The sequence below is a fragment of the Prionailurus bengalensis genome, chromosome B1 (genome assembly GCF_016509475.1).
Source record: "Prionailurus bengalensis isolate Pbe53 chromosome B1, Fcat_Pben_1.1_paternal_pri, whole genome shotgun sequence".
Classification (NCBI taxonomy): Eukaryota; Metazoa; Chordata; class Mammalia; order Carnivora; family Felidae; genus Prionailurus; species Prionailurus bengalensis.
The window spans coordinates 172683998-172709357 of record NC_057344.1 but is presented as its reverse complement, the minus strand read 5'-3'; the positions used below and the strand labels follow the sequence as shown (position 1 = coordinate 172709357).

Sequence of the window (25360 nt, the reverse complement as noted above, 5' to 3'; positions counted from 1 at the left end):
ATTTGAATCTTGCCTGGTCTTAATTCAAATTTATACTTTCTCCAAAATGTCAGATTACCTTTGGGTACAGACTTCAACCTGTTCCCTCCAGAACTGTGCAGGAGATCTGTTATTTTGAAGAGATGGCAAGTTAGCACTCACTGGTCTCTGCTTTATAACTGAAACGTTTGCAACCCCCGCTCCGAGCAGGTGTGCTGAGTTGCAGTTACCCTGTGATGTTTGTGCCCAAACTGAAGATCCCTATCAAGGCAACGAGTAAAATATGAATGTGAGAAGAAGCAGTGATGGCCTTCTTCCTCTTTTTTAAACAAACCAGAATTTCTGCATCAGAGTGAATGTTGCGCCCTTTGCAGGGGTCCCATGGGAGTTTATGCACTTGACCCAAAGACACTGCTCTTACATCATGTCTCAAGCTCCTCTTATGGATTTGCTCTGAACCCGAGGCACATTCTTTTAAGTTTCTTCAATGATAGCAAATCTTTGTCCTTTTCAGGTGGATTTGATTTTGGGAGACAGCCTTTGGAGCTTCAGCCAGTGGATAAGGTGGGTGACCAAGCCAGATTATATTTGGAGTTAAAAACACGTTGTGAACAGAGGGTAGTGATTTTGGTTTTCTTTTGTAGTTTGTTAAACCGTGTCAGGAGGATATTGTAAACGTTTCTAAAAGCGCTTTGACTAATGTCTGCAATGTCAGAAAAGTGCATCAACTACCAAGTGACTGCTTTGCAGGATAATGGTCATTTGACTACATTAGCTCTGTTCCAACAGTTAAAAAAAAAAAAAAGTACCATAACTTTAGAGCCACAGTTTGAATGATTACTTTGGGTGCTATCATCTTCTTCAACAAGACCCTGCATTGTTATGAATTATGGCTTTGCAATAAAAAGAACCAGGATGTAAATGTTTGCTAGATAAACACAGTTACACAGGGCAAACAGACCAGGATAAAAATGGCAGTTGAGAATCCGGAGAACCTAATATTCACTAACACAAAAAGCAGCATGTTGCATTAAAACAGTTAAAGAGAAGATAGATGATGGGAAGAACGGCGGGGGAAGTGATAGTCTTTATGGTTATGGCAATAAGAGAGAAGCTAGAAGATGTTTGAAATGATATTCTTATCTGGTTAATGTGGCTGTTGTTTATAACGAGTTAAAATGTGCAAGGAAGAAATTGTTCATGTGATTTCTAGCCTGTGGCGTTCCTAAGATATTTTAATATGTAGAATTTTAAAGGGTATTTTCTATGAATGTATTTTACACTGATGTATTATACATCAGAAATAACCTCTTTATTTTATGAAGGGCTAACATTTTGCAATCCCCATCATGAAATCTCTCAATCAGAAGGATACGTGTTTTGGTTTAATACAGTTATCACGCAGTGGGGAGCTGGGTAAAAATAATTACAGTATGACCAATGCCCTGGGTTTCAAAGCATTCAGACAAGGTTTTAGTACCTATATCCATCTTCAGAACCCACTGAAATATTTTATCTTATTAGGTGGCATATCACCGATGAGGGTCTGTGTAAACATTAAAAGCTACCCACTAAATCTAAATCATTTCAGTTAATAAGCTAATAGTAAGAAGAAGGAGAGGCATCTTACTAACCAAGGGCAGAAATAATTTAGTAAATGATTGATATCGCAAGGTCTCCAAGATTTTACTATACATTACGATTACCATTGTCATTAAGAGTCCTCTTGGGAATAAATGGCAAAACGTGTTTGCAATGGGCAAGAATACCACTTATGCCTGAGTTCAGGGTATACAGACATTTGTCTTATTATTTAAAAATCCTCAATAAAAGAGGCCCTTGTTCTTAGGAGACTGTTAAAGAGAAAATAAACTGTTCTTCTGCCATATCAGAGGGCATTTCAAATGAAGGTGTTTTGAGAAAGCAAGTCTTGACCTTAAGCAGATTGTGTTTGCCTGGGAATCTCAGAGGAGGGGTACCCAAGAGAGGAAAAATGGACCCGTGGCCTGGGGGCTCTGGCTGAATCTCCCTCCCCTCAGCGGCCCAGCTCTCTCTATTGGGACACGGTGGTGTGAAGAGCCAGGACAGCTGGATGGGGTAAAACTTTTGTCACCCTTTCATAGGCCATAGAGTTTCATTTAGCCAGCTGAGGTCTCCTTGTCTGTAAAACATATTTTAAAATGTTTACCACACAGAGTCATCATGAGGATTAGATGAGAGAATCAGTCTATCGTTCAGCAAATGGTTCTCGCATGACTTTTCAGTGCCTAAGATACACCAGTGCGCAAGGCCAGGCCATAGGGCTCAAGGGCCTCAGTACTAGACTTTATAAGACTGTTGGTGAGGGCTCTGGCAATGTCAACATGGGTGGTATGGGAGCTCATGGGAGGTGGGTTCCTGGAATACGGCTTATAATAGGGTCTGTTCTCTGCTAGGAGGCCCATACCCATAGCTGAATTCCCCAGGATTTCCCCCACCTTGGGCCCAAGGCATCAGAACTGACACCCTGAGAGGTCTGGATGTGTGTGTGTGTCTGTGGATGTGTGGTATATATGTGTATTTTAAGTCATTTGCTTCCATCCCCAACAGTATCCCTGTCTATTAACAGAATGAGGGGGAGAAAGAGAGAAAAAGAGAGATTGGGACAGAACCAAAAAGAGAGATTTCCAGGAAAGGAAGAAAGTTAGATAGCTCTCCCCAACCCCCTCCCACCCTTACCATGAAAATACCGTCTGGGATTAAACTCTATGTGAAGATTAGAGGTGTGGGAGGGACATTAGGAGAAACTGTTTCTCACGTCAAGAACAGGAGGAAGCACAACACCTATATGAGAACACCGGAAACGACAAATTACACACACAGAGTGAGCCAGTCCATCAGAAGAAGAGGGGTCAGCCAGGGAGCCAAGCGGGAAAGGGCAGTCTTGCAGCCAGACCCAGCAATGCCCTTCCCAGCACCGTCCAGGATGTGACGGGAGTGCTTGGACCCTCAGACACACCCCACGTGGCCTGACCCTGGGAGTATGCGTCCCCTTTTGTGGAAAAATGCACAAGGCCTGAGGCCTCATGCTTATGGCACCTCTTGCTTTGTGTCTCAAAGGCAGAGTCTTGCCTCACCTTCTCCTGCAGGTGGAGGGGGGTTGTCCATGCAGGCCACTGTCCCTGCCCGACTCCTCCACTTTCTCAAAGGAAATGGGGACACAGAAAACCCCTAGGTCTCTTGCTGCAAGTATGACCAATTTTGAAGTCACTGCTGCCCCGATTCTTTTAGAAGCTTGGATGAGAAAACTCTTCTATCCCCAATTTTCTGAAGGAAATCTGAAATTGATCTTCATCTCTGCACTAATTTGGCACCTCATAGCAGTGCCCGGGGATAGCGCACCCTGTATTAACCACCCCCTTCCGGCACACCCTCCCCTACTTGCACCCTGGGATTGCTTTTAGTCAAGTGTTTCAGGAGATGAAATCAGCCTGCACTGAGAAGCAATGTAAGGAACCACCTTGCAAAACTTGTCACTGGCTGTGTTTAGCGTAAAGATGGTGTTTCATTTCAGCCATTATGTCCTCTCTATGAGAATTCAGGGGCTGCGTTTCTCTGTAGTCTCAGAAATAGTCATTTTTATTGAGGGGCACTCAATTTTTTATGTGGAAGAATTTGTTATTTCATATGGTTGCTTAAAAGCTTAGCACCACATGGCATATCTTTTCTGTATCAACCTCACCTCTGGTTTTAGAATCTTTGTCTTCATTTCTCTTGGCCTCATCTTTTCATTTCTTGTTTTCAATTGGTTTTATCTTGCTAAGGTATATGTATCCTTACAAGCTGCCCTAAATCTTTCGATGAACAAAACCAGAGGTAAATAACTAAGGTATCCACAAGTTATATGTTCTACTTATCTAATAATATCATGGCGGTGATCTGGCTTTCCACGGAGAATTTTCTAGAAGGAGATAATATACTCATCAGAGAGCTCAAGGATCTCACCCAGCAGATTGAGTTCTTAGTGCACATTAATAAATGGACACTTGCGTTCATGTAAGGGTCTCTTATGGGCTTAGTGATGGTGTGTCCCTCTCTGAGAATGCCCGTCTTGCACTGTTTATTCCTGCCACTGCTGAACACTAGACATATTAATCCTCTTCCACTCCCTTGAACACAGCAAACTCTTTCCTTCATCAGGGACTTTGCACATATAAATTATCTCTGCTCGGAATGTCCTTCCTCCTTTTATCTCCACACCCCTCTTTCTCATCATTAGAGCAGTAGCGGCACATTAGAATGATTGAGGGTGTGTGTGTGTGTGTGTGTGTGTGTGTGTGTGTGTCTTATTAATACCCAGGCTCCAAATGAGACAAATTAAACTGAAATCTCCAGGGGTGGAGCCTAGGTACTGGTATTTTTTAAAAGCTTCTCAGATGATTCTAATTTTTAGCCAGGACGGAGAATCACTGCTGTAGGTCTCAGCTTAAATGTTAGCTTCTTACAGAGGCCCTCCTTGGCCACCTCTAGGACACAGATATTGTCACGCTCTCCAGCTCACCTTCTTCCCTGATTCCTTTGTAATAATCACTACAATTTGTAACGGTTGCATATATTTGAATGTTTTTGTCCCTCATCCTCCACCCCTCAATTAAGACATAGGTGCTGTGAGGACAGAAAATATATCTGTCTTGGTCTTTGTGCTTTTCTTCTTGGTCTTTGTACAGTGTCAGGTGCATAACAGGATTCTGAGTCTACAATGATGAGGATGACCCTCAAATAATACTTCTGTTCTGTGGGGCCTCCTGGAAGCCAGTGAGGCTCCCTGGAATATTATGAGAGAATCCATATCAATGCTCAGTGGCTATTTTACTGCCAAAATGGTTCCACACACTTTCCTCTTCCCTGACCCCTGTGTGCCAGGATTTTTTCAAGTGAGATCTATAAATAAATCCTCATTTGGAGCATCTCTTTTATGTCTGTGTCCTCCTTTATTTGATTTTGACCATTGTGAGTGAGAGATTCCAACTTGTTCATCTTTGTGTTCCCACCCTACTCCAGCACCCGGCACTGAATCTTACACATAGCGGGGCTCCATAGCTATTTGTTGGTTTGAATGGAGTTGACTTTATCTTTATGGCATGTAGATATTCTGACCAAGATTTCACCCTGGGCAGTAGCATTTATGACTATCCAGATATTTGAGGCATGGGGGATCGTGAGCACATCATGAAAGTTAAATTTGTTGGTCTAGGCAACTTCACCATAATCTAAATGCAGATGGTCTCTACACCTGGATTGCACAGAAGGACAAAACAAGTAAATTTGTGTTTGGAGGCAGATAATGAAACTGTGAGGAGTCTGAAAACAACTCAGTCACCTACCTCATAACACAGGTGCTGGTCCAAAAAAGGATAAATTCATTGTGGGGCTGCTTGAGCTTTCGATATGGCTGAGTCAGTTCTTTCTAAATTATTATTTGATAGTTATTAATAAATCAAAGCAAACCATCCACCTACTGTTTTCCCTCCACAGTTAGTATGTTCACCAAGTTGATGTTTATGTTCTAAGGTACTTTTTTCCTAAGCTTAAATTAACTAAGACCGGTTAGAGGAGTGGACATTTTTTTTCTCCTTTCTTCTGCTTTATTTCATTTCCTTAAGGAATCATCTTGGTTTTTCACTCTTCCTTTCCTCAGTTTTACGTAGGTGTTGTGTTGGTGGGAAATGGAAAAGCCTCTTATTCTGGGAAAGTTTTTATATTGTCATGGAGAAAAATGCATGTGCGCGCACGCGCTCACGCGTACACACACACACGCTCATAAACCCACACAAATGAAATCCCCTCTTCAGAGGAGCCAGCTACAGGAAATTGACTTATGCACAGGAACTTGCTAATCTCTATTGTCACATTCGGATTGTTCCTGCCACCTCAGTCACCACGCACACTAAACCCAACCATCTTGGGTTGGATTCTCTACCAGCTCAACTCTTATAGTTTTGGTTCTTCCAGTGTGAATCAGCTATATCCTTGGGGAGGAAGGAAAAGTTGATCCTGGAGGAATTTATAACAGCGCTTGGGCAGCTTTTGCTTTTACTTACCTGCACTGAACAAATTAACTTCCGGAGTCAGTCATTTTGGTGTCAAGAAATTTCTTTGGCATTCTACAACAGGTAAGACTTTTGCTTCTTTAAAAATAGTTCCTCAGTGTCAAAAGAAATCTCTCCAATGTATTTAGCTTTACTCTAGGCTAAACACAGTAATTATCTTTTTCTATAGTTGTAAAGTATGATACCATATTATGGGGGAACGGGGACTTGCCCTGGTATCCAATCCCCCCGCCCCGCCACGCACCATCCTAAAAAGATGCATATCATTTTTGAAACTTTACAAGTTATAATAGTTGGTTTTTGGTTATTCAGATATTCTCTTAGAGAATTCATATGTTTGTTATTGACTATGACTGAGTTCAAATATTTGGGTAGTTGAAATATCACCCTATGTTTGATAAGTAAACTTAAAGATCCTCTCAGTTGTATAAATAAGAGCTTTAAAATGTTCTAAATCAAAAAAGAAACCAACCCAAATCCAGATGATGTGGATTTGGAGCTGGAATTTCTAGCTTGTCTGTTTCACCTATTGCCAATGCTTGAGTCCTCTTCCTACAAGTGGTATATGAAGCATAAGTATTTATTTTTAAATTAAATTGAATTAAATTAAATTTAGTTTTTGAGGTGGTTTGATTTGGGGACATGCTATGAGGTACCATCAATAGCCTGGGTTATAGCTAAATGAAGGTAGAGAAATCACTAGTTTAAGGTACTTCACTAAATGAAAGTTGCCATTGAAATATTCAAGCAAGCAACAACTAGTCAATAATAATTTATTGGTTCCTAGCTGGTGCTGTGGAGGATATAAGAAAAATATAAGGAAGTCTCTATCCAAAGGAACATATAATCTAGTAGTTATGGCAAGAGGTAAAATTCAGGAAGAGGTAAAATTCAGAGGGGAATTGAGTGATTACTGGGGTTACATGGGTGGTAAGTTATAAGAGTTCCAAGAAAGGGGGTTTGAGGGTAAGCAAGAATGGTCTGGAAGACATGGCTTTGGAAAAACATGAGATTTGAGTAGATGGAGAATGTGGAGGTTAATTCACATGGGAGGATTGTGTGGGCAAAGGCACAGAGGTGAGACTGACGAGATGAGCAGTCCAGTTGAGGAGACTGGCCCTCAAAAGAGGAAAATTTGTTTACATATTGGCAGGAAATAAGCTTGGAAAACTCAGGTGTAGACAAGTTATAGAGGACCTTGAGAGGCTGCTGAACAGAACTGACTCCATTCAATAGTTTTCTAGTCTTCTTATGCCATTAGGCTCCTTTTCTGAGCTTTCATAGCACTCACAGAATTCCAGGTGAGTGGGAGCCCAGAGATCCCTGAGTCTTTTCATTTGGGGACTACTTTTTATCTTCTATTGGCCTTCCCTTTACTGTCTTCCTTTACCATACCATTTATGCTACGAAAGGTTTGTGTGGCTCAGGGATCCTGTAAGATCTCCATTTCTGGTTACTACAGGTCAATCATCAAGTATTAAAGTGGCCTTCCTCTTAGGAGAATGATTTGGTTGACCAAGCAAGCCTGTAGTCTTCAAAAGCCAACCCAAAAACTCCATGAAATATGTGTTACTTCCTTCACATGTCTGACTGAGATGCTATGGATCTGCTGGTGTTTTTTTCCTAATGATTTGGAGCACTTTTTTTTTCTTCTGAAGTGTGAAATATTTGCATCCATGTAATAACAAAACTACAGTATGGTGAATAAGAATCCAGACTTTTGGAGCCAGATTATCTTGTGCTGAACCTGGTGCTATTGCTTCTGAGCTGTGGGAACCTAGGACACATTACTTCACTTCTCCAATCCTCAGATTAAAAACAAAAATCTGTAAAGTAGCTCCAATAACTGAAAATACTTATGTCAGAGTTGTTGTAAGGATAAACATGAAATATAAATGTGTGCAGCATTTAGCTTAGTGCCTGGCATAAAATAAACTCTGAAGAAATGTAGCTATTATGATTGTTACTAAGACTTGGCTGGGGACATGAGAGTGAAGATGATATGGTGTCTGGCTGGGAATGAGATAACTGTAAAGTAACTCTTTTAATGCCGGTGCTCCTTTCAAAGGAAAATGGGGCTGATGGGTGAAGGCTGGAAATTAATATCTTTTGAGCACCAAGTATGGAATAGGCATGGGATAGTCTGTTTTATAGCAATAATATATATGAAAAAAGGAAAACAAGATTTGAAACTGATTTTTTAAAAAAAATTTTTGATGTTTTCATTTATTTTTGAGAGACAGAGAGAGACAGAGTGTGAGCACTGGGGAGGGGCAGAGAGAGAGGGAGACACAGAATCTGAAGCAGACTCCAGGCTCTGAGCTGTCAGCACAGAGCCTGATGCGGGGCTTGAACCCGCAGACCGTGAGATCATGAACCTGAGCCTAGGTCGGATGCTCAACCGACTGAGCCACCCAGGCGCCCCAGAAACTGATCTTTTAAGCCGTTCCATATCTGATTGTCAGACTTATAGAACAACTATCTGAGTGACTGCTGTGTTATTTGTGGGCATCTGTGGCTGATATTGCTTCCTGAATGCTTTGGGTGGAATTTTAGAGGTGTTTGGCATTAGAGGCAGAGAGTGACTCTCCTTCCTTGGCCAACTTAAATTAAATTATTTTTAATTTTATTGTATTCTAATTTTAGTGCTAGCAAGACATAGCCAAAAACCATTTCTATTCAAAAGTTGTGACCATTTTGACAAGGAGTACCCAAAGTACTTATCTGGATTCTAGATTCTTGGGTCTGGGGAAAAGCTAAGATTGAAAAACGTCTTGCTTGCTCGTTCCACTCTCCAAACTAGAGAGTTTTTTTGAGGGGGGGGGGAGGTTAGTAAGCCCCCTTTTAAAAATGCAAATATGGCCAATATGTTCATTATGCAAGGGATTTCTCAATTATATGTGCAGATTACCTTGGTCAAATAGTAATATTGTTTCCCTTCTAGAGCCCCACTAATAACAAAAGGGAGGAAGATTTGGGGTTTTGTGTATGCAAAGGGGTGGGCCCAAGTCAAGATAGGGTGCGAAAGGGGAGCATGACAGTGGTGGATGCTGGGATGGGGAGTGCAAAGGAGGGCATCTGAGATGGAAAGGGTGAATAGAGGCAGGTTCATGCCAGAAACAAAGGTTCCTCCTACGTGGCTTTTAAATCATTTGACTCAAACAGCTGCTTGAAGTCCCAAGCAACCTCTTGGTGTTTTGCTTAAGAAGATGTACTGTTCCCTGGATGTGGACAGTTGTTCGGAGATAATGTGATTTGTTTCGTTCTGGCCTGGAATTATAGTTCCTAAAGCTGCTGGACATCAAAACCACTTGGGGAGTTTTTAAAAAACTAGCACTTCCCAGGTATCACATAGAAGCCCTGAGATTTAGTCCAGGAATCTGTGTGATAATCAATACAAACCCTTTCCCCCAGGTGGCCTGGAGGCAGTTGCTCTATAGGTGAGCATCTGAGAGTCATTAATCCAGAACTCTTCTACTAGGGCACCAGGCACCAAGATGGTAAGTTACGTAAGTGCTGAAATGGTGCAAAATGATCCTCCCACTGTTGTGATTAATCTCGACACAAGTAATTTATGTTGTTTTGAATTTATTTCTTAGTAGAATTCCTGGGGATGGGTTGACAGAGTTAAAGGTGTGAGCATGTTTAGAGTTTTCATCAACCATATTTACATTTTTAACGCTCAAGTGGTAGGGTGCCACTTTCAAAATTCTATAGTGTTAAATACACATGGAGGCTGTTCATTATTACTCAGGGAAAGCCCAAAGAAAGGAATTTGCTTTCAAGGGAGAAAGTGCCAAATCATTCTTCCATTTCTCTTTTCCAGTAAGACAACACTAATGAATTACGTTTGGAAGAAAATTTCAAAGTATTACAGAACGCTCAATTGCTTCTTAGAGCATAAATTGGAGTCTTCTTATCTCTACATTTAGTTTCTTGTAAAACTGTAGTCAGCAATGACCTCTTCCCCATTTCGTAGAAAAGAAAACCAAGGAAGAGAGTGGTTAAGTAACATGCAGTATGGTTCTCATCACATTTGCCATGAGAACTGAGTATAGTCATCTACTCAGTCATTGTTCGAGTTAATAAATAATTGAGTAGTTGCTATAGGTGACCCCGTGAAAAAACACTAGTAAATGAGTCCACAAAGAGAGTATTGTCCCAATTGGGGGAGGGTGGGTGGAATTAATTGACTCAGATAGACCTCCTGCTCTATTTTTTTTTTTTTGCATTATGCTTTATTCATCATATATTTGCATAACTTGCTAACCTAAAAGCATGGTTATTGTTTGTGACAACAGATGGGAATAGGGTGAATTTTCAATGGCTTCAATGAAAAGAAAAAGCCGTGCTCTTACAAAATATCAAGTGAGATATTTGTAGCTGTGTGCGGGAGCCTGCCTGCATTTGTTTGCAAGAGCTGCCTGTAATATTTCCAGAAATTTTGCAAGCCAGTTGTTGAACACAGACACCAGGAAAAATTAAATTCTATAACTCACAGTTAAACAAGTTATGTTAAAAATAAAGGCAATAAATACTCAAAACTCATTACTTCCTTTTTATTTACTACATTTTACTATTATTTATGTCCTTGAACTTATTTCAATAATAGTGTGCCACTGAGGATCTCTTTCCAACTCTGCATTCAAATTCGTAGCTTGAAACTGGCCATGGTAGGAATATTTACACCATGAAAATTGGCGAACACCATAAATCAGGCTCCCCATACCTTTTTTTTTTTTTTTGAAGAGAGGCTGTTAAACATTTTATCAGCATGCCATCAAGGAACTGTGTAAAATACAAATATGGCAACTTGGCAATGTGTCAAGAGCCATTAAAACGCGCATACACTTTGATCTCTTAATTCTATCCCTGGGAATTTATTCTAAATAAATAATTCAAAGAAGGAAAAAATAACATGCAGGAACACATTCACTGTATTACCATTTATAACAGCAGAATCGGAAAATAACCTAACTAAGCAATAATGGTTCTGGTAGCGTTAACCCCATGGAATACTTTGTAGTCATTAAAGGTAATACCTATGGTAGTTATATGAAAATATATTTGGTATAGTGTTAAATTAGAAAAACAGGACTAAAAAAAACAGGATGAAAAATCTCACTTACATTCTGATTTTGTTACGAATGAAGATTAAATGTGAGTGTAAAACAGTGCAAGCATTTGGTGTGTTAGTATGGTGAAATGATAGAATTTTGTTTTTATTTTGTTTATTGGAGTAGTGGTGTGTGTGCATTTTAAAAATGTGGAGAAAGCCTGTAAATAAGTGATCTTAAGTAGTTTTAAAATTTAACCGGAAGATTGAGCAGTTCTGTGGACCAGATGAGGTTTGGCTTTGACATGCAGATGTGTACTATGATTCTCTGGGCAGGGTATTGTAAAGGGAGTTTGGATGAGGCAGTCTGGAGTGGTAGATGCTAAAGGGCTTTCTTTTTTTTATTTACAATTTTTTTAATGTTTATTTATTTTTGAGAGGGAGAGAGAGAGAGAGAGAGAGAGGGAGAGAGAGGGAGAGAGCATGCAAGTAGGGAAGGGGCAGAGAGAGAGGGAGACACAGAATCCAAAGCAGGCTCCAGCCTCTGAGCTGTCAGCACAGAGCCCAGCACAGGACTTGAACCCACGAACCATGAGATCATGACCTGAGCTGAAGTCAGATGCTTAACAGACTGAGCCACCCAGGCGCCCCTAAGGGTGTTTCTTTGGGGCAGCTCATGAAGGAGGAAGGAATGACTGGATGGGTACTAAAGACTTGCTAACATAGACTGCAGAAGCTGACAAATAACCCAGAGGAAAAAAACCCAACTGGCAAAGGCCAGAGAGAGAGGAGAGGGCATTTCTTAGGAAAAGACAGGGAGATGCTGATTTCAGAGATGAACATGATGGATGTGAAAACAGTTCTGTTTAGATCTGAAAACAAGAGCACTCCAGTCAGAGAGGAAATGATTCTTCTAAATCGTGGGTTCTCAAATTGTAGTTCATTTAAGGGTCACTTGGATGGATGTGGAGGTCATGTTAACAAATGCAACTTCCTAGGTTCCACCTCCATGGATTCTGATTCAGTTGGTCTGGGGTTGGCAGGAATATGCATTTTTAACAAGTCTTACCATGCCATAAAGCTTCTGACACAAATGGTTTGCAGATCATACTTTGAACAACACTGCCAGATTAAAGGTAATAGTTTGGATTGGCCGAGGGAATGTATACCAATGTGTGTGTGTGTGTGTGTGTGTGTGTGTGTGTTGCGGGGGCGGTGAGGCTATTACCTTGAGGCTTAGGATCTAAGGGCTTATGACATAAAGGGGTATGACAACAGAGAAAGCCCAGAAGAGACAAGTTATTTACTGAATCTGTAGAAACAAACTAAAAACAGGAGGTGTACTTATGCTACTCCTTACAGAAATACAGTTTGTACCACCGAATTCCCTTCCACTGTGAAACGACTTTTGTCAGGCATTTGGACCAACTGGAAGCAGCTGTGAACAAGAGAACTACAAGCAGGTGGTACAGAGAGGAATGGTCATAGGGAGAGTCTAGGACCCATAAACATTCGATTTCAGACCACTGGAAGGTGGTAACTAAGAATAAATGTGAGTAGAATAAGTGGGGCTGTGTCCAGAAAATATTTTGGGCCCCAGTGTATGATAACATTACATTACCGAAAGAAAGAAAGTCTGATTTTTGATGCAATGTAGTACTCTATATATAGGACTTTATCACTCAAAATAGTAATAACACTTAGACATGTACCATTAACAACAACATATCACAAACATATTAAAAGTAAATGATATTACAGGGACAGGAGCTATGGTACTGAGATTATCTGTTTCACCTGGCTTTAGAAGGACTTTAGTGATTGTAGGAAGCTCTCAAATAGCCTTTAATATCTTGAGTTCTTCCAACTTAAGATTTTTTTAAATGCTTATTCATTTTTGAAAGAGAGAGAGAGAGAGAGAGAGAGAGAGTGAGTTGGAGAGGGGCAGAGAGAGCGAGACACAGAATCTGAAATAGGCTACAGGCTCTGAGCTGTCAGCACAGATCCCGACCCGGGACTCGAACTCCAGAACAGCAAGGTCATGACCTGAGCCAAAGTCAGACGCTTAACCTATTGAGTGAGCCAGGTGCCCCCTCTTTATACTGAAGGTGATTCTTTTACTTTAAAAGTGTTTCACATTCCCTATCACCAGGGTCACTAGTCTCTTGGGACATAGCAGGATAAACCAAGAATAAATCACAACTCTTCTTAGCACTGGAGGCACAACTCAGGGTCTATTAGATGTGTAAGGGTGCACCTGCCAACTATCCTATTCCCCACTTAACAGGGTTTTTTCATGGACTGATTGGCTTACACTTCAGAGCAGTGTTTCCGAATCATTTTTTTGCTCACAAATTCCTTTGAGAATCTGTTGAGAACCAAAAGCCTTCTTGAGAAAAAGCACAGAAATACAGGAACGTGTACATTTGCCATATAATTTTAGAGGATTTGGGGGCCCTCTAAAACCCACCCATGGCCTCCTAGTAGTCCAGAGTCCTCATATTAAGAACTCTTGCCTCTGAGGTTGTCAGTACAGTAGAGGCCCTGCAGAGGTTGAGAAAGTTCTGATTATTGCTGATGCTGGATTTAGCTGCCAAAGAGAAATGCTGACTCTCCAGTTGATCGATAAAATGAGGACAAGATGGCAGAGATGCGTGTAGTTTTATAGTACTGAATCCTCAGCCTGAGTAAACGTGTGCGGCTGGAGAGTATATATGACTCCTGTTCTAAGTCCTTAATGCTGCGTTCTCTTAAGTGAAGCCAGAGTTAGTTCCCATTTGGGAAAGCAGTCTCTCAAAATTCTACTTTAATACTTGTTTATAGTCATGTGTTTCCTTTCACGGTACAAGAAATGCAGGCCGGTTGTAAATACTGATATGGCCAATTACTGGTGTGGGGCCAATTGATGCCCCTCAGTGAATACTGGATGCCCAGTCAGGCTGTTTTTTGGGGTGAAAGACAGTAGCGAGTGTGTAATATGCTTGGTTCCGAGTGTAAAATGTAGGTTTTCCTATCTGAAGCTGAACATCTGGGCCCTGATGACTTTGGAGATAAGTCCTTTTCCTGTACAGCCTTAAACCACAGAAGCCCAGTTGGCTGTCTTTTGTTAGTGGGTACCTCACTTGCAATTTGGGGAACTGGGTGTTTTCGGAGGAAAGGTCGTGCCTTTGTTAATCTCTTGTCCGCTTGGACTGTGATAGAGGCTCAGGCAGGGTCTGGAGATTTACCCGAAACCCAACTGTTTAAATTAGCCAATTCTGCTGAAAGCGATAAGACCATGTTATTGTGTCATGTTCGTAGAGTGGGCAGATACAGGACGGGGAGCGAAAACGCACACCATCTTCAACCGTCCAGAGGAAAAGTATGTGCAATTGGCTAGATTAATTGTGAAACAGAGTCAGACTTCTCTTGGTCTAGCATAGTGTAAGGATTATTCATCTTTTTCCAGGTAGAAAAAGAAAATCTATGACAAATATATTCAAGTAATTAGTGCAATTCAACGTCTACAACCAGTTTAAGTATTGTACACCCATGACTGGGTCTCCTGCCAATTTCAATTCAATGTAGTCAATGTAGTCAATTTACTGTAATTTAGTACATTTAATGCATTTTAATAATAATACTGCATCATGGAATACTCAGTTACAGCCCTCAAAACAGAAATAGTTATGTACGCCAAAGGCTTATAGCAAACGCTCTACCTCTCCTGTCTCCTGGAGACTGCTCTCACTGCTATGTCCGCATGCCTAGCAACCTAGTTGCTGATGCAGGGAACTGACTGGCACACATGTCTTCCTTGATGCTTTTGCTTTCTTTCAGAGGATCCATTCTTTGCAGCAGGACCCCTACTCTTCCCTTGCTTTCCCCATTGGTATTCCAGCTGTCGTCTCCTTAAGCCCTCCTGAACACATAAATCCGAATGTGAACCTTCTCAGCTGCCACAGAAATTTTTTTCTGTCTTTGTTCCAACTGAAAATGATCTCAACCATGATCGAGAAGTATAAGAATGTCTGTGATTGTTCCTTGTAACAAGGAAAAAGAAAGCCATATATTTGAATTCAAATTTAAATGATGTAAAACCATTGCCATCAACTACAAAAACCTTTAAAGGATTTAGAAATCCCCTTTGGCATACTTATTTCGGATAAAACCTGATTTTTCTTTAAGCTCCAATATCTTTGGTCAGCAACTTGCCGAAATTTATATCAGTAGTCTCTCCCTCTTCTTCTGCTTGTGATAAGGGAATAGAAGAGGGTGTTGGATGTACATACAGGAAATAGGAGGGGAAAAGGCAGAAAAATCTTACATGTTGACAGTACCACAATTTCCTACATCTTCTAGAATAATATTGTCACTCTATCCCTACACACAGAATGTCTGGTAATATCAGAGAAGTATCTGTAGTAATGTGGGCTTTAAAAAATATAATGGTAATAATGTTCATTATAGCAAATGTGGCATATAACTTTTACTTTAAATATATGTGTATGTACTTTACTTGTAAGCATTTAGTTTAGTTTTTACATTTTAAAAATGCCATCATGCTAGTAGTGCTTTCCCTCCAAAATGTGCACAATATGTAGAAAGAAGCTCAAAAGTGAACATCGCTTCCTAGTGTATAGGAAGCATTTACCTAGTGTAAACATTGTATACCTAGTGTAATAAGAATACAGCTGATGCTTAAATGGATCATTTGAATTAATGAAGGGCGAGTAACTAGGGTATCTTTGCTGAGTCCTATAGCTGTCTTTTCTTTGTTTCCATCCTCTCTGTCTCAGGAAAGGCAATTTCTAAATGTGAATTGTGGCAATGTTTCTATTAAATTTTAGAGCCATAAGAACATATGGATAGTTTTTGCAAGACAGCAGGGGAGTTCTATGTAAGACTTGGATCAAAAGTTCAAAACCCAAACCAGTAGTTTTGGATTTCCCCAAGGGCTACCCGTTTGACATGTATGCCATCCAGGAAAGACCCAACACACATATATATGGAAGGAAAAATAAAAGTTTCTCTTCCAACAGGGGCTAGGCTCCTGTGGTTTTCAGTTTAGAAACTAGATTGTGCAATTGTATTCATAAGAAAAAAATCACCAGCACTTTCAGCTTTAGTTTATGCTAAATTTTGTTTTTGAACTGTGACCAGCCAAACTTACGAAGTTATTTTATTTTAATTTTTTTGAAGTTACATTATTTTAAAGCTTCCCTGGTTAGCTAGTCCTTTCTTTGGAGTGCTGAAACGATCATATTTTAAATTTTTTCCTACATTTATTCATGCTACTTGGAATTTAAATGTTAGTGCTCCTTCCTTTATATATTTGGTCATGACTGATTTTATTTCTCAACAGGTACGTAACTCATTATTTTATCTGCTAACTGTGATTACTTTTCTTTCTTTTGCCGGTTTTGAGAATGTTTAACAATTCTTAAATACTTGATGTTTAACAAATAAATTACTAAGGTAAAATGCAGGATAAGTAACCGAAACAAACTTAGTTGCCTTTACAAACTCTTTTTGAGTTCGATCAGGAACTTCTAAATTATTATCAAGTTTTCTCTTTTCCTATAAAATATTGGCCAAAATACAATTTAGAAACAATATCACCAGCTGGTCAGGGAAAAGAGTAGAATGATCCTTTCTTCTCACCATTTAGTAGGCTCTGTTCTAAATTATTATTTTCAGTTATTTTAGACGGCTATAGAAAGGTCTTTTTTCAGAAAAATGGCAAGTAACTGGGCAGTAGGAATGAATAGCTTCAAAATGTCTATAGCCTTTTACCCCTTCTAAGAATTATCCCTAAGAAAACAATAAGTATTTTATTATAAAATAAAAGCTTTTCAACGCAAAGTTTTTTTTTTTTTTTACAATAGAGGAACCTAAAAATCAATTTAAATGTCCAACAGAAATGAATTATATTTAAGCCTATTAAATATTTATTAAAATTTTTTTAAAGTTTATTTATTTTGAGAAAGAGAGTATGGATGTGGGTAGGGGAGGGATAGAAAGAGAAGGAGAGAGATAATCCCAAGCAGGATCTCTGCTGTCACTGCAAAGCCTGATGAAGGGCTTGATCCCACAAACTGTGAGATCATTACCTGAGCCAAAATCAAGAGTTGGACACTTAATTGACTGAGTACCCAGGCACCCCTAAAATATTTTTTGAAGAATAATGACAAGTAAAAAATTAGAGGATATAGCATATATTTTTGTTTAAAAAGGCCTATATATAGTTTTTATACATGAATTCAGAATGTGAAAATAAGCCAATATGTTAAAAATTGTCATCTAGTGTATGGTAAGATTACATATAATTTTAAAATGTTTTTCATTTTTCTTGTAGTTTCTATAATTAGTACATATTATTTTTATAATAAAAGGCCCAAATTCCTTATTAAAATAAAGTCAATTTGTGGTGTTATATTAATAATGAAACTAGTAAAATGATTTTGATGTGAAAATTATTTTGACATTTTGAAGGCAACTCAATGCTTTGAGAGCCCTAAGCCTATAATTACATTTTATCTTTTAAGATTTAGAGGATCTTTAGACTTAGAGGGATCGCAAGTCTCTTATATCTTGAAACTTGATAAGCTATAGAAAATCACTTTTAAAGAGAGATGTTGGAGTTATTAAATGGGTTTGTGAGTGGTTTATGTTTTAAAATAAGAGAATGAACTTTAGCTAGAATAATTTAAGCAAAGTATAAAACATTTAATTGATGAATACAGATGACTATTTAAAAATTTTTATGTGAGAAGATTCCCAAAGGTATCCTTTAAGAAGCACATTTTCCTAATGCATCTAAATATTTAGAAATAATTGACTTTTAAATATCTTGAAAGGCATACCTTACTAGGCAAATCATAGATGTATTCATTCTGGTGTAAGAAAATTACCTTGTTGCCTTCCATGGCCATTTTCTACACAATAATATATCTAATAAAAGTTTATTTGTTTTAAATGCCAAATATTACTTGAAATATTTTTACATTATTTCAAAGTTGATTAATTTAGCAAAGAAAGAGAATTTTCCTTTTAAACATGAGCCAGGTTTTGTGTTTGATTTGTGTAATATTCTTAATTACATTTTTCATTTGTTTTTGTCTGTGATTGTCTGTGGCTTTGGTTTAACAATAAGTCATGGTCTTGTGAGGACAGCTATTGTCCTTAGTAATGATTTCAGCTGCAAGTTATACAATACCTGACTAACAGTGACTTAAAAACAATCCTGATTAATTTCTCCCATATAACAAGAAGTCTAGATGTCTCTCTCTCTGTCACGGGCTCAATGGCTCAGTGGCATAGTGTCACTGTCTCTGCAGTTCTCTTCTCTTCCATCATGGATGCAGATCCTTGCTGCCGCTTTAAGCCCTGTGTATTCGTCATCCATCCAGAGGTGTAGGGCTGGGTGGAGATGAAAGGAAGCTAACTTGGCAGTGGCTATCTCTTGTTCTAAGAGAGTAAAAAGTAGTTCAGAGACCTCTCAAATAGGTATCCTTCTGTGATATTGCTGGGTTACATGGCCAGCCCAACTTCAAGGCAGGTGGAGAAACAGGAAATAGAATTGTTATCATTGCCTTAGACCATGCATTCATAATGGGGAAGGAGGGACAGGTTGGGGGGTGGGGGAAAGGGTAAGGGTGGGATAGGGTGGTGCTAATGATATCATCCCTAAAGTGGAAGATAAGACTTTTTGGTGGAAAGAAGAGGAAGAGAAAATTCTTACTCTTTTTATGTATAAAGATATACAGATATACACCAATATACATATAATACATAAACAGACATATACATGGTATTAAAATTTCATGGGTGAGGCGATTAGGAAAAAAGTGTCTAAAAATGCTCTGGGGAATGATCATGAAAAAAAGGTTGAGAAATACTGGCCTAGACCAAAAATGATCCATTCCTGAGGCTTTGCACATAGTCTTACAGACAAAATTGGATTCTATTACTAATGAAAAAGAAAGGCATAGATATTGAATAGAAAACTAACAATGCCTGCCACAGACAATGTCATAAATTAAATTAATGAACAACTTACACCATCTTGTAATTAAACTGCGAATTCCTTTTTTAAAAAAATATTTATTTTGAGAGTGTAGGGCAGAGAAGAAGAGAGAAAACCCCAAGCAGGCTCTGCACTGTCAGCACAGGGTCCAACATGGGGCTCGAACAGATGAACTGTGAGACCATGACCTGAGCTGAAATCAAGAATTGGGCACTTAACCAACTGAGCCACCCAGACGCCCCTGAACTGTGAATTTCTTAAGAGTAGGAACTGTCTTATTATCTTTGTATATTAATACACCGGGCCCTCAATACATGTATTTTGTAGATTGAATGAAACCTAACATATGTTTTACAGCTGGACCAGTTACCCCCAAACATTAATTTGAACATATCTCCTTACCCAGCAGCCTTCAGCAGCTTCTAATTCCTTACAGGAATGGGGTCCGCCTTCTCATTCTCATTTCCTGCCACTTTCTCAACTATTATCTCAACTTCCCTGCACATTGATCTGCTTGGTCCCTAAACACATCTTTGGTCTCACTCATCTGTGTTTTAAAAAAAAAATTTTTTTTTTTAAATGTATATTCATTCTTGAGAGAGAAACACACAGAGTGCAAGTGGGGGAGGGGCAGAGAGAGAGGGAGACACAGAATCCAAAGCAGGCTCTAGGCTCTTAGCTGCCAGCACAGAGCCCGACACGGGGCTGGAGCCCACAAACCACGAGATCATGACCTGAACCGAAGTTGGATGCTTAACTGACTGAGCCACCCAGCGCCCCTCACTCATTTGTGTTTTTGCACATGTGGTTCCCTCTCTTGTTACCCATCAAACTCCTTTTCCCTCAAGACTCTATTCGAAGTCCCTTCCTCTGGGAGTCCTGAGGGGGTTCGACTTGCGTGGAAGGCCTTTCCCTCCCTCTCCAACTTTTTCAAACCCTTCCCTTCACAGCCTCATTTAAGTTCGGCACCCCCCACCCTGGTTCTTGACAGTGCCCCCAGCCCACAGGCATTTAAATCCTAATGTGTTTCTGGTCTGTATCTTTCTGGGGTGTGCCTAATTAAATAATTTGGTGTACGTGATGTCTTTACTTGTTGCCTGACTCAAGCACCTGAATCCTGTCTCCACGATAGGTTAAATTCCAAGACATCAAGGAAACTCCTACAGTGTCTGGTGTAGTGCTGTGCATCCAGGAAACAATAAATAAAACTTGGTTGAATAATAGATATAATCGATAAATATCAATAAATAAAATGAGAGCCAATAAGCAGTTGGCAATTCTGTTTCCTCCTGTTCTAAAACCCACTGTATTTGTGTTTTAACGTAAATATACCCAGCATCATTGGGATCCATTCATAAGGGGAAAATCTAAAGGCCTTACTTAGGAGCTAGAAGCTCCATGACCCCATCACTTAAACCAAATAAAAACCATACCTGTTTAGAGAACAAATGAGAAAAAAATGGATGTGCAGGGGATATCTGATACATAATTATGCTTATTGGCAAGATTTTTTTTCTTAATAATGTTATTTTGGGGGGCACTTGGGTAACTGTCGGTTGGGCCACCGACTCTTGATTTCTGTTCAGGTCGTGATCTCACGGTTTGTGAGTTCAAGCTGCCCAGCGGGCTCTGTGCTGGCAGAGGGATTCTTGGGATTCCCCCTCTCTTGGGATTCTTTCCCTCTCTTCCTCTCTCTCTGCTTCTCCCCTGCTCACGCTTTCTCTCTCTCAAAATAAATAAATTTTTAAAAAAGATGTTTTTAAATGTTATTTTTTAAAGTTTATTTATTTTTGAGAGAGAGCCCATATGTGTATGCAGGCATGTGCAAGCAGGGGAGGGGCAGCGGTGGGGTGGGGGAGAGAAAGAATCCCAAGCAGGTTCCACACTATCAGCACAGAGCCTGACTTGGGGCTTGAACCCTTAAATTATGAGGTCATGATCTCAGTCAGTTGGAGTTAAGCATCCAACTGACTGAACCACCCAGGCGCCCCTGATAAGATGTTTTAATAGGCATTGAGACTTTACCTTTTGGAGGGAAGAATGGCACATTAGGGGAATGAAAATGTTTTTTTTTAAGTTATACTATTTTATTATAAAAATTTAAATACATCTAAGAGTTCCTATGCCAATCACCCAAATTCAACAATTGTTAAGATACTGCCATATTTGTTTCATCCTCTTTCCCCTCTTTGCTGATGTAGTTTAAAGTAAATCTCAGACATCATGCCACTTTCCCCACCTATGGTATGCATCTCTAAAATCAAGAGTATTTTCTTACACTACAATGCTGTCATTATCCCACCTAACAAAATTAGTAGTAATCCTTTGGAATTTTCTAAAACCCAATTTATAATCATATTTCCCTAATTGTCTTAAAAATACCTTTTAACAATTGGTTTATATAATTCAGTATGCAAACAGAGTTCATCCATTATACAGGTATTATGTCTCTGAAGTATCTTTTTTTTTTAATTTTTTTTAACGTTTATTTATTTTTGAGACAGAGAGAGACAGAGCATGAACAGGGGAGAGGCAGAGAGAGAGGGAGACACAGAATCTGAAACAGGCTCCAGGCTCTGAGCTGTCAGCACAGAGCCCGACACGGGGCTCGAACTCCCGGACCGTGAGATCATGACCTGAGCCAAAGTCGGACGCTTAACCAACCGAGTCACCCAGGCGCCCCTGAAGTATCTTTAATATTCATTATTTTTAGTCACACAAATGAACTGATGAAGAAACACATTGGTTGATGTATTGGGGTAATTCTATTAGGCTGACAGTAAGTTGTTATATTGCTCTTATGTAGATGGAAAAACCAAAAGAGGTTTTGTAAATAGGGATGTCATAAATGATTGTTTATAAGATGGCCAATTATGATAGTTCTATTGCTTTGTTTATAATAGATGAAAAAGAAAGAAAATGGAGAGGGATTTTGTCTTTTGGGTTGATTGTGTTTTGTGTGTTGAAGCTGATTCATATGTAACTGGAGATAATAACGTAATAATCCTTACTTCCTAGATTGTGAAGGTCAGATGAAAAGCTAGCAATCTGAGGAAGCTGTGTTTAGCTGTGGTACAGCATTTCTCCAATCTGACTGTGCTTCTGAGTCATCTAGGGTTTTAAAAATAGTTTCTCCGGTTCTTCCCAGACCTACTGAATGAGAATATCCTCATGAAGGTCCGAGAGACACATTTAAAACAACCTCTCAGGGTAATTGTGATGATGATCAAATATGGGGATCACTGACCTTACCTCCCTGCACCTTGATTGCTTTCTCTACAAATTGTGAATAATGATACGTCCCAGGGCTAATGGTATGTTACAGTGTTGTGGGTGGATAACAAATACAGCAAATAAACACCAAATACTTCCTTAACACCTTACTCATGATCAGTATTATTTCAGGTGATCCTCTTCCATACATTGGACACTTGACTTTGGGATGGATTAGAATTCCTCAGCACATGTTGTTCCCTGTGTAACATCTAGTATGGTGCCCAGCACACAGTTGGAGGACAGTACATATTAGAGGAATGAACACATGAATGATATTATTGAGAATTCAGATCAATGACCCTTCAGATTACCCATCCACCGACAATATAGAAAACTAGTAAGCCATCAGTGTTATTCTGATTTAGGAGGTGTCCAGACTTAGATGGGTAAGACCCAGAAAATGGGATTTATGCCCAATAATATGTATCTTCCAATGTCTTACCTTTCTTTATATGCAGTTTTTGTGTCTTATAAAACTTCCTCTTCTTCCAATCAAAACTGGCTTTGAGGAGACAATGAGACTGGAAACACATTCATATAAATGTGGAAATGGTAAAAAGGGCTTTACCTTCCAAGGATATTCACATTTTACCAAAGCACCAAGCTTCTAAAGAAAGGGCTGTTCCAATGGTGGGAGAGATGTTTCAGTAGGGAGGGGACTTCTCATCACCCTGATGTCATGTCACCCCAAGTAGGTAAGTACCTTCTGGTAAGACTGTTCCTTGAAGAGAACATGCTGGATGCCTCCTGCGCCAGCTTGCTGGAAATCCTGAGGGTTGATATTTTTGCAGGGGATTCTTATCAGCAGGGATGACAGCTGCTGCTATAGGTTGGGGAGCTACTTCCTTTGCCATCTTCCTGTGGGAAAGGTTCCCCTGAGCTGTGTCTTCAGTCTCCCAGATTGAAAGTTGTGCTCTGGGGATCTTATCAGATGTTTCTGAACTACAGTCCTTCAAAATGAAGCATCCAGAATACTCAGTTCTGTGCATGGGTAACAGTGACACTGGAATTCAGGCAGGAGAATATCATTAAAGAGATAAGATGAGATACAGACTTTTCATGTGATAGATAAGGGGAGCCCTCATCTCATTATATGCCCAGTGATACAAAAAGGAGGGGTACCTGGTTTATCCACTGATGGTTGACTCTATGGTAGTGAAGTTTCTTGGGATCATATTTTAGAAAAATAGCGAGTATGAGTCTCCTTCTTGATTCCTGATTACACACACACACACATACACACACACACACACCCCTTGGGACAGTCTAGTAAAGCTTCATGGGATATGGAACACTGAAGAGTTCACTGGGAGGTTCTCAAATGTATTCTTACCAGGTAAGCACTTGTAGGGTGATAAAGTAGAAGGAAGCTTTCTGATGGATGTCTGCATCCTATTTGTGTTACAAGATATCACATAATGTGCAAGAGAAGAGGTGGTTAGAGGAAGATGGAAATGAGGTTAGGGGATTACCTTCTGGTGCATTTCAGTTGACTTTGGGATTACGGATTTAAAAAGGATGGCGAATGATGATTTCCAGAGTGGTTCCTTTCGGTGTCTTACTATTGTCTCCTGAAACTAATTTCAGGTGGGTTTGTACTACTAAGACAAGACTAGGGTAACCTAGTACATGAAGGTGACTAGAGGATCATCTCCTAAGAAGCTGGATTTATATGAAGAGATAGTAATCAGAAAGAAAATGGTTGGTCATCCATGGAAACAGAAAACAAGCATGTTTGAGAATTGTACTTAGGCAGTGCCCATATGTGCACTGTCGAGAGAGAAAATCTTGGCTAATTGACTTTCTGTATTTTGATCATTTCATTAATCCAGGGTTGATCCTGATCCTGTGTCACATTTTCTTAAAAGTGACTATCCAGTGATACTAGCAAATGCTACTTCTACCCAGGAAGGAACTGCAGGACATATTTATATTTTCTTTTACAAAGGATCATGAGCTAATTTTACACCTCCTTGTTGTTGTGACAGAAGCAATATATGTTTGTGAAAGAAATTTGGAAACTACAGATAAGCACAAAAAAAAGGGAAAAAAATCTATAATTGCACCAATAAGAATATTGTTCACATCTTGATATAGTTAATTACTTTTCATTCTATTTTTATTGAAAAATCAAGGTCATGCTGCACATAGTGTTTTGAACTTACTTTTTAAAAAAATGTAACAATGTTGTCATATGCCTTTTTCCATATTAAGTATTTTCTAAAATAGTAAGGAACTCGATCATAAGAATGTATGCCTTTCCCCTCCCCCTTTGATAAGTTATTCTATGTGACAAGTTGTCATATATTTAACAAGTAGAAACAAATGAGGGCAAAAATGAGCAGAAATAAGAAATCAGTGTGTTTTCTGAAAGTCCCTGCTGCTAGAAACAGATTTAGGATCATGCCTTTTGGTTTCAAAGACGTCGATGATAGATGTGTACAGACACGAGAGTTGTCACAAAGGGTGAACATCAAACTCCAGGTAGGAACCATGGATGATCTAGAAAGAGCTGCAAGTCCCTTGCCAAGAGCAGATGATTTTCCAGCATCTCTCTCCCTGCTAGGACTTGTACTAGTTGCTCCTCCATGGACATCTGGTCCTCAGTGTTTGATTGTTTTAAGGTTCTAGGGAATGCTTTTATAAGGCTTGAGAATTTTTGTCCTTGGTATGGACATTTGGGAGGGACATTTTGTTTTTGTTTTGTTCAGGAAAACCCTGAGGATAACTTAGAGAACTGAGGGAGTTTTGGGGGGCTCAAATGGCCCTCACCTTTGGGCCTTTGGCCACCCTGGAGACCTAGTTGTTCTGCTGCTGAAGTCTGTAAATGGTCTGGGTGCTCTCTCCAGTCTCTGAAAACTCTCTAAGGCACTCAGTGTTTGCAAGTTCTCTCTGTCACAAACTAGGCCAGTGAACTCTAAATTTTCCTGGGACATATTTCCAGGAAAAGAG

General features: G+C 39.5%; 1 protein-coding gene across 3 annotated transcripts in view; it reads left to right on the top strand.

The window, feature by feature from the left end:
* Positions 1–280: 280 nt before the first annotated feature.
* The window catches only part of RHOH (ras homolog family member H), a 44258-nt gene continuing 19178 nt past the window's right edge, over positions 281–25360 (top strand). For 2 of the 3 annotated variants that reach the window (XM_043604676.1, XM_043604702.1), the window contains exon 1: positions 281–543. The gene's annotated coding sequence lies outside the window, so the exon portion shown is untranslated. Of the gene's footprint in view, positions 544–4696; positions 6132–25360 lie in introns of those variants that run through there. The other variant, XM_043604684.1, reaches the window with a different exon arrangement.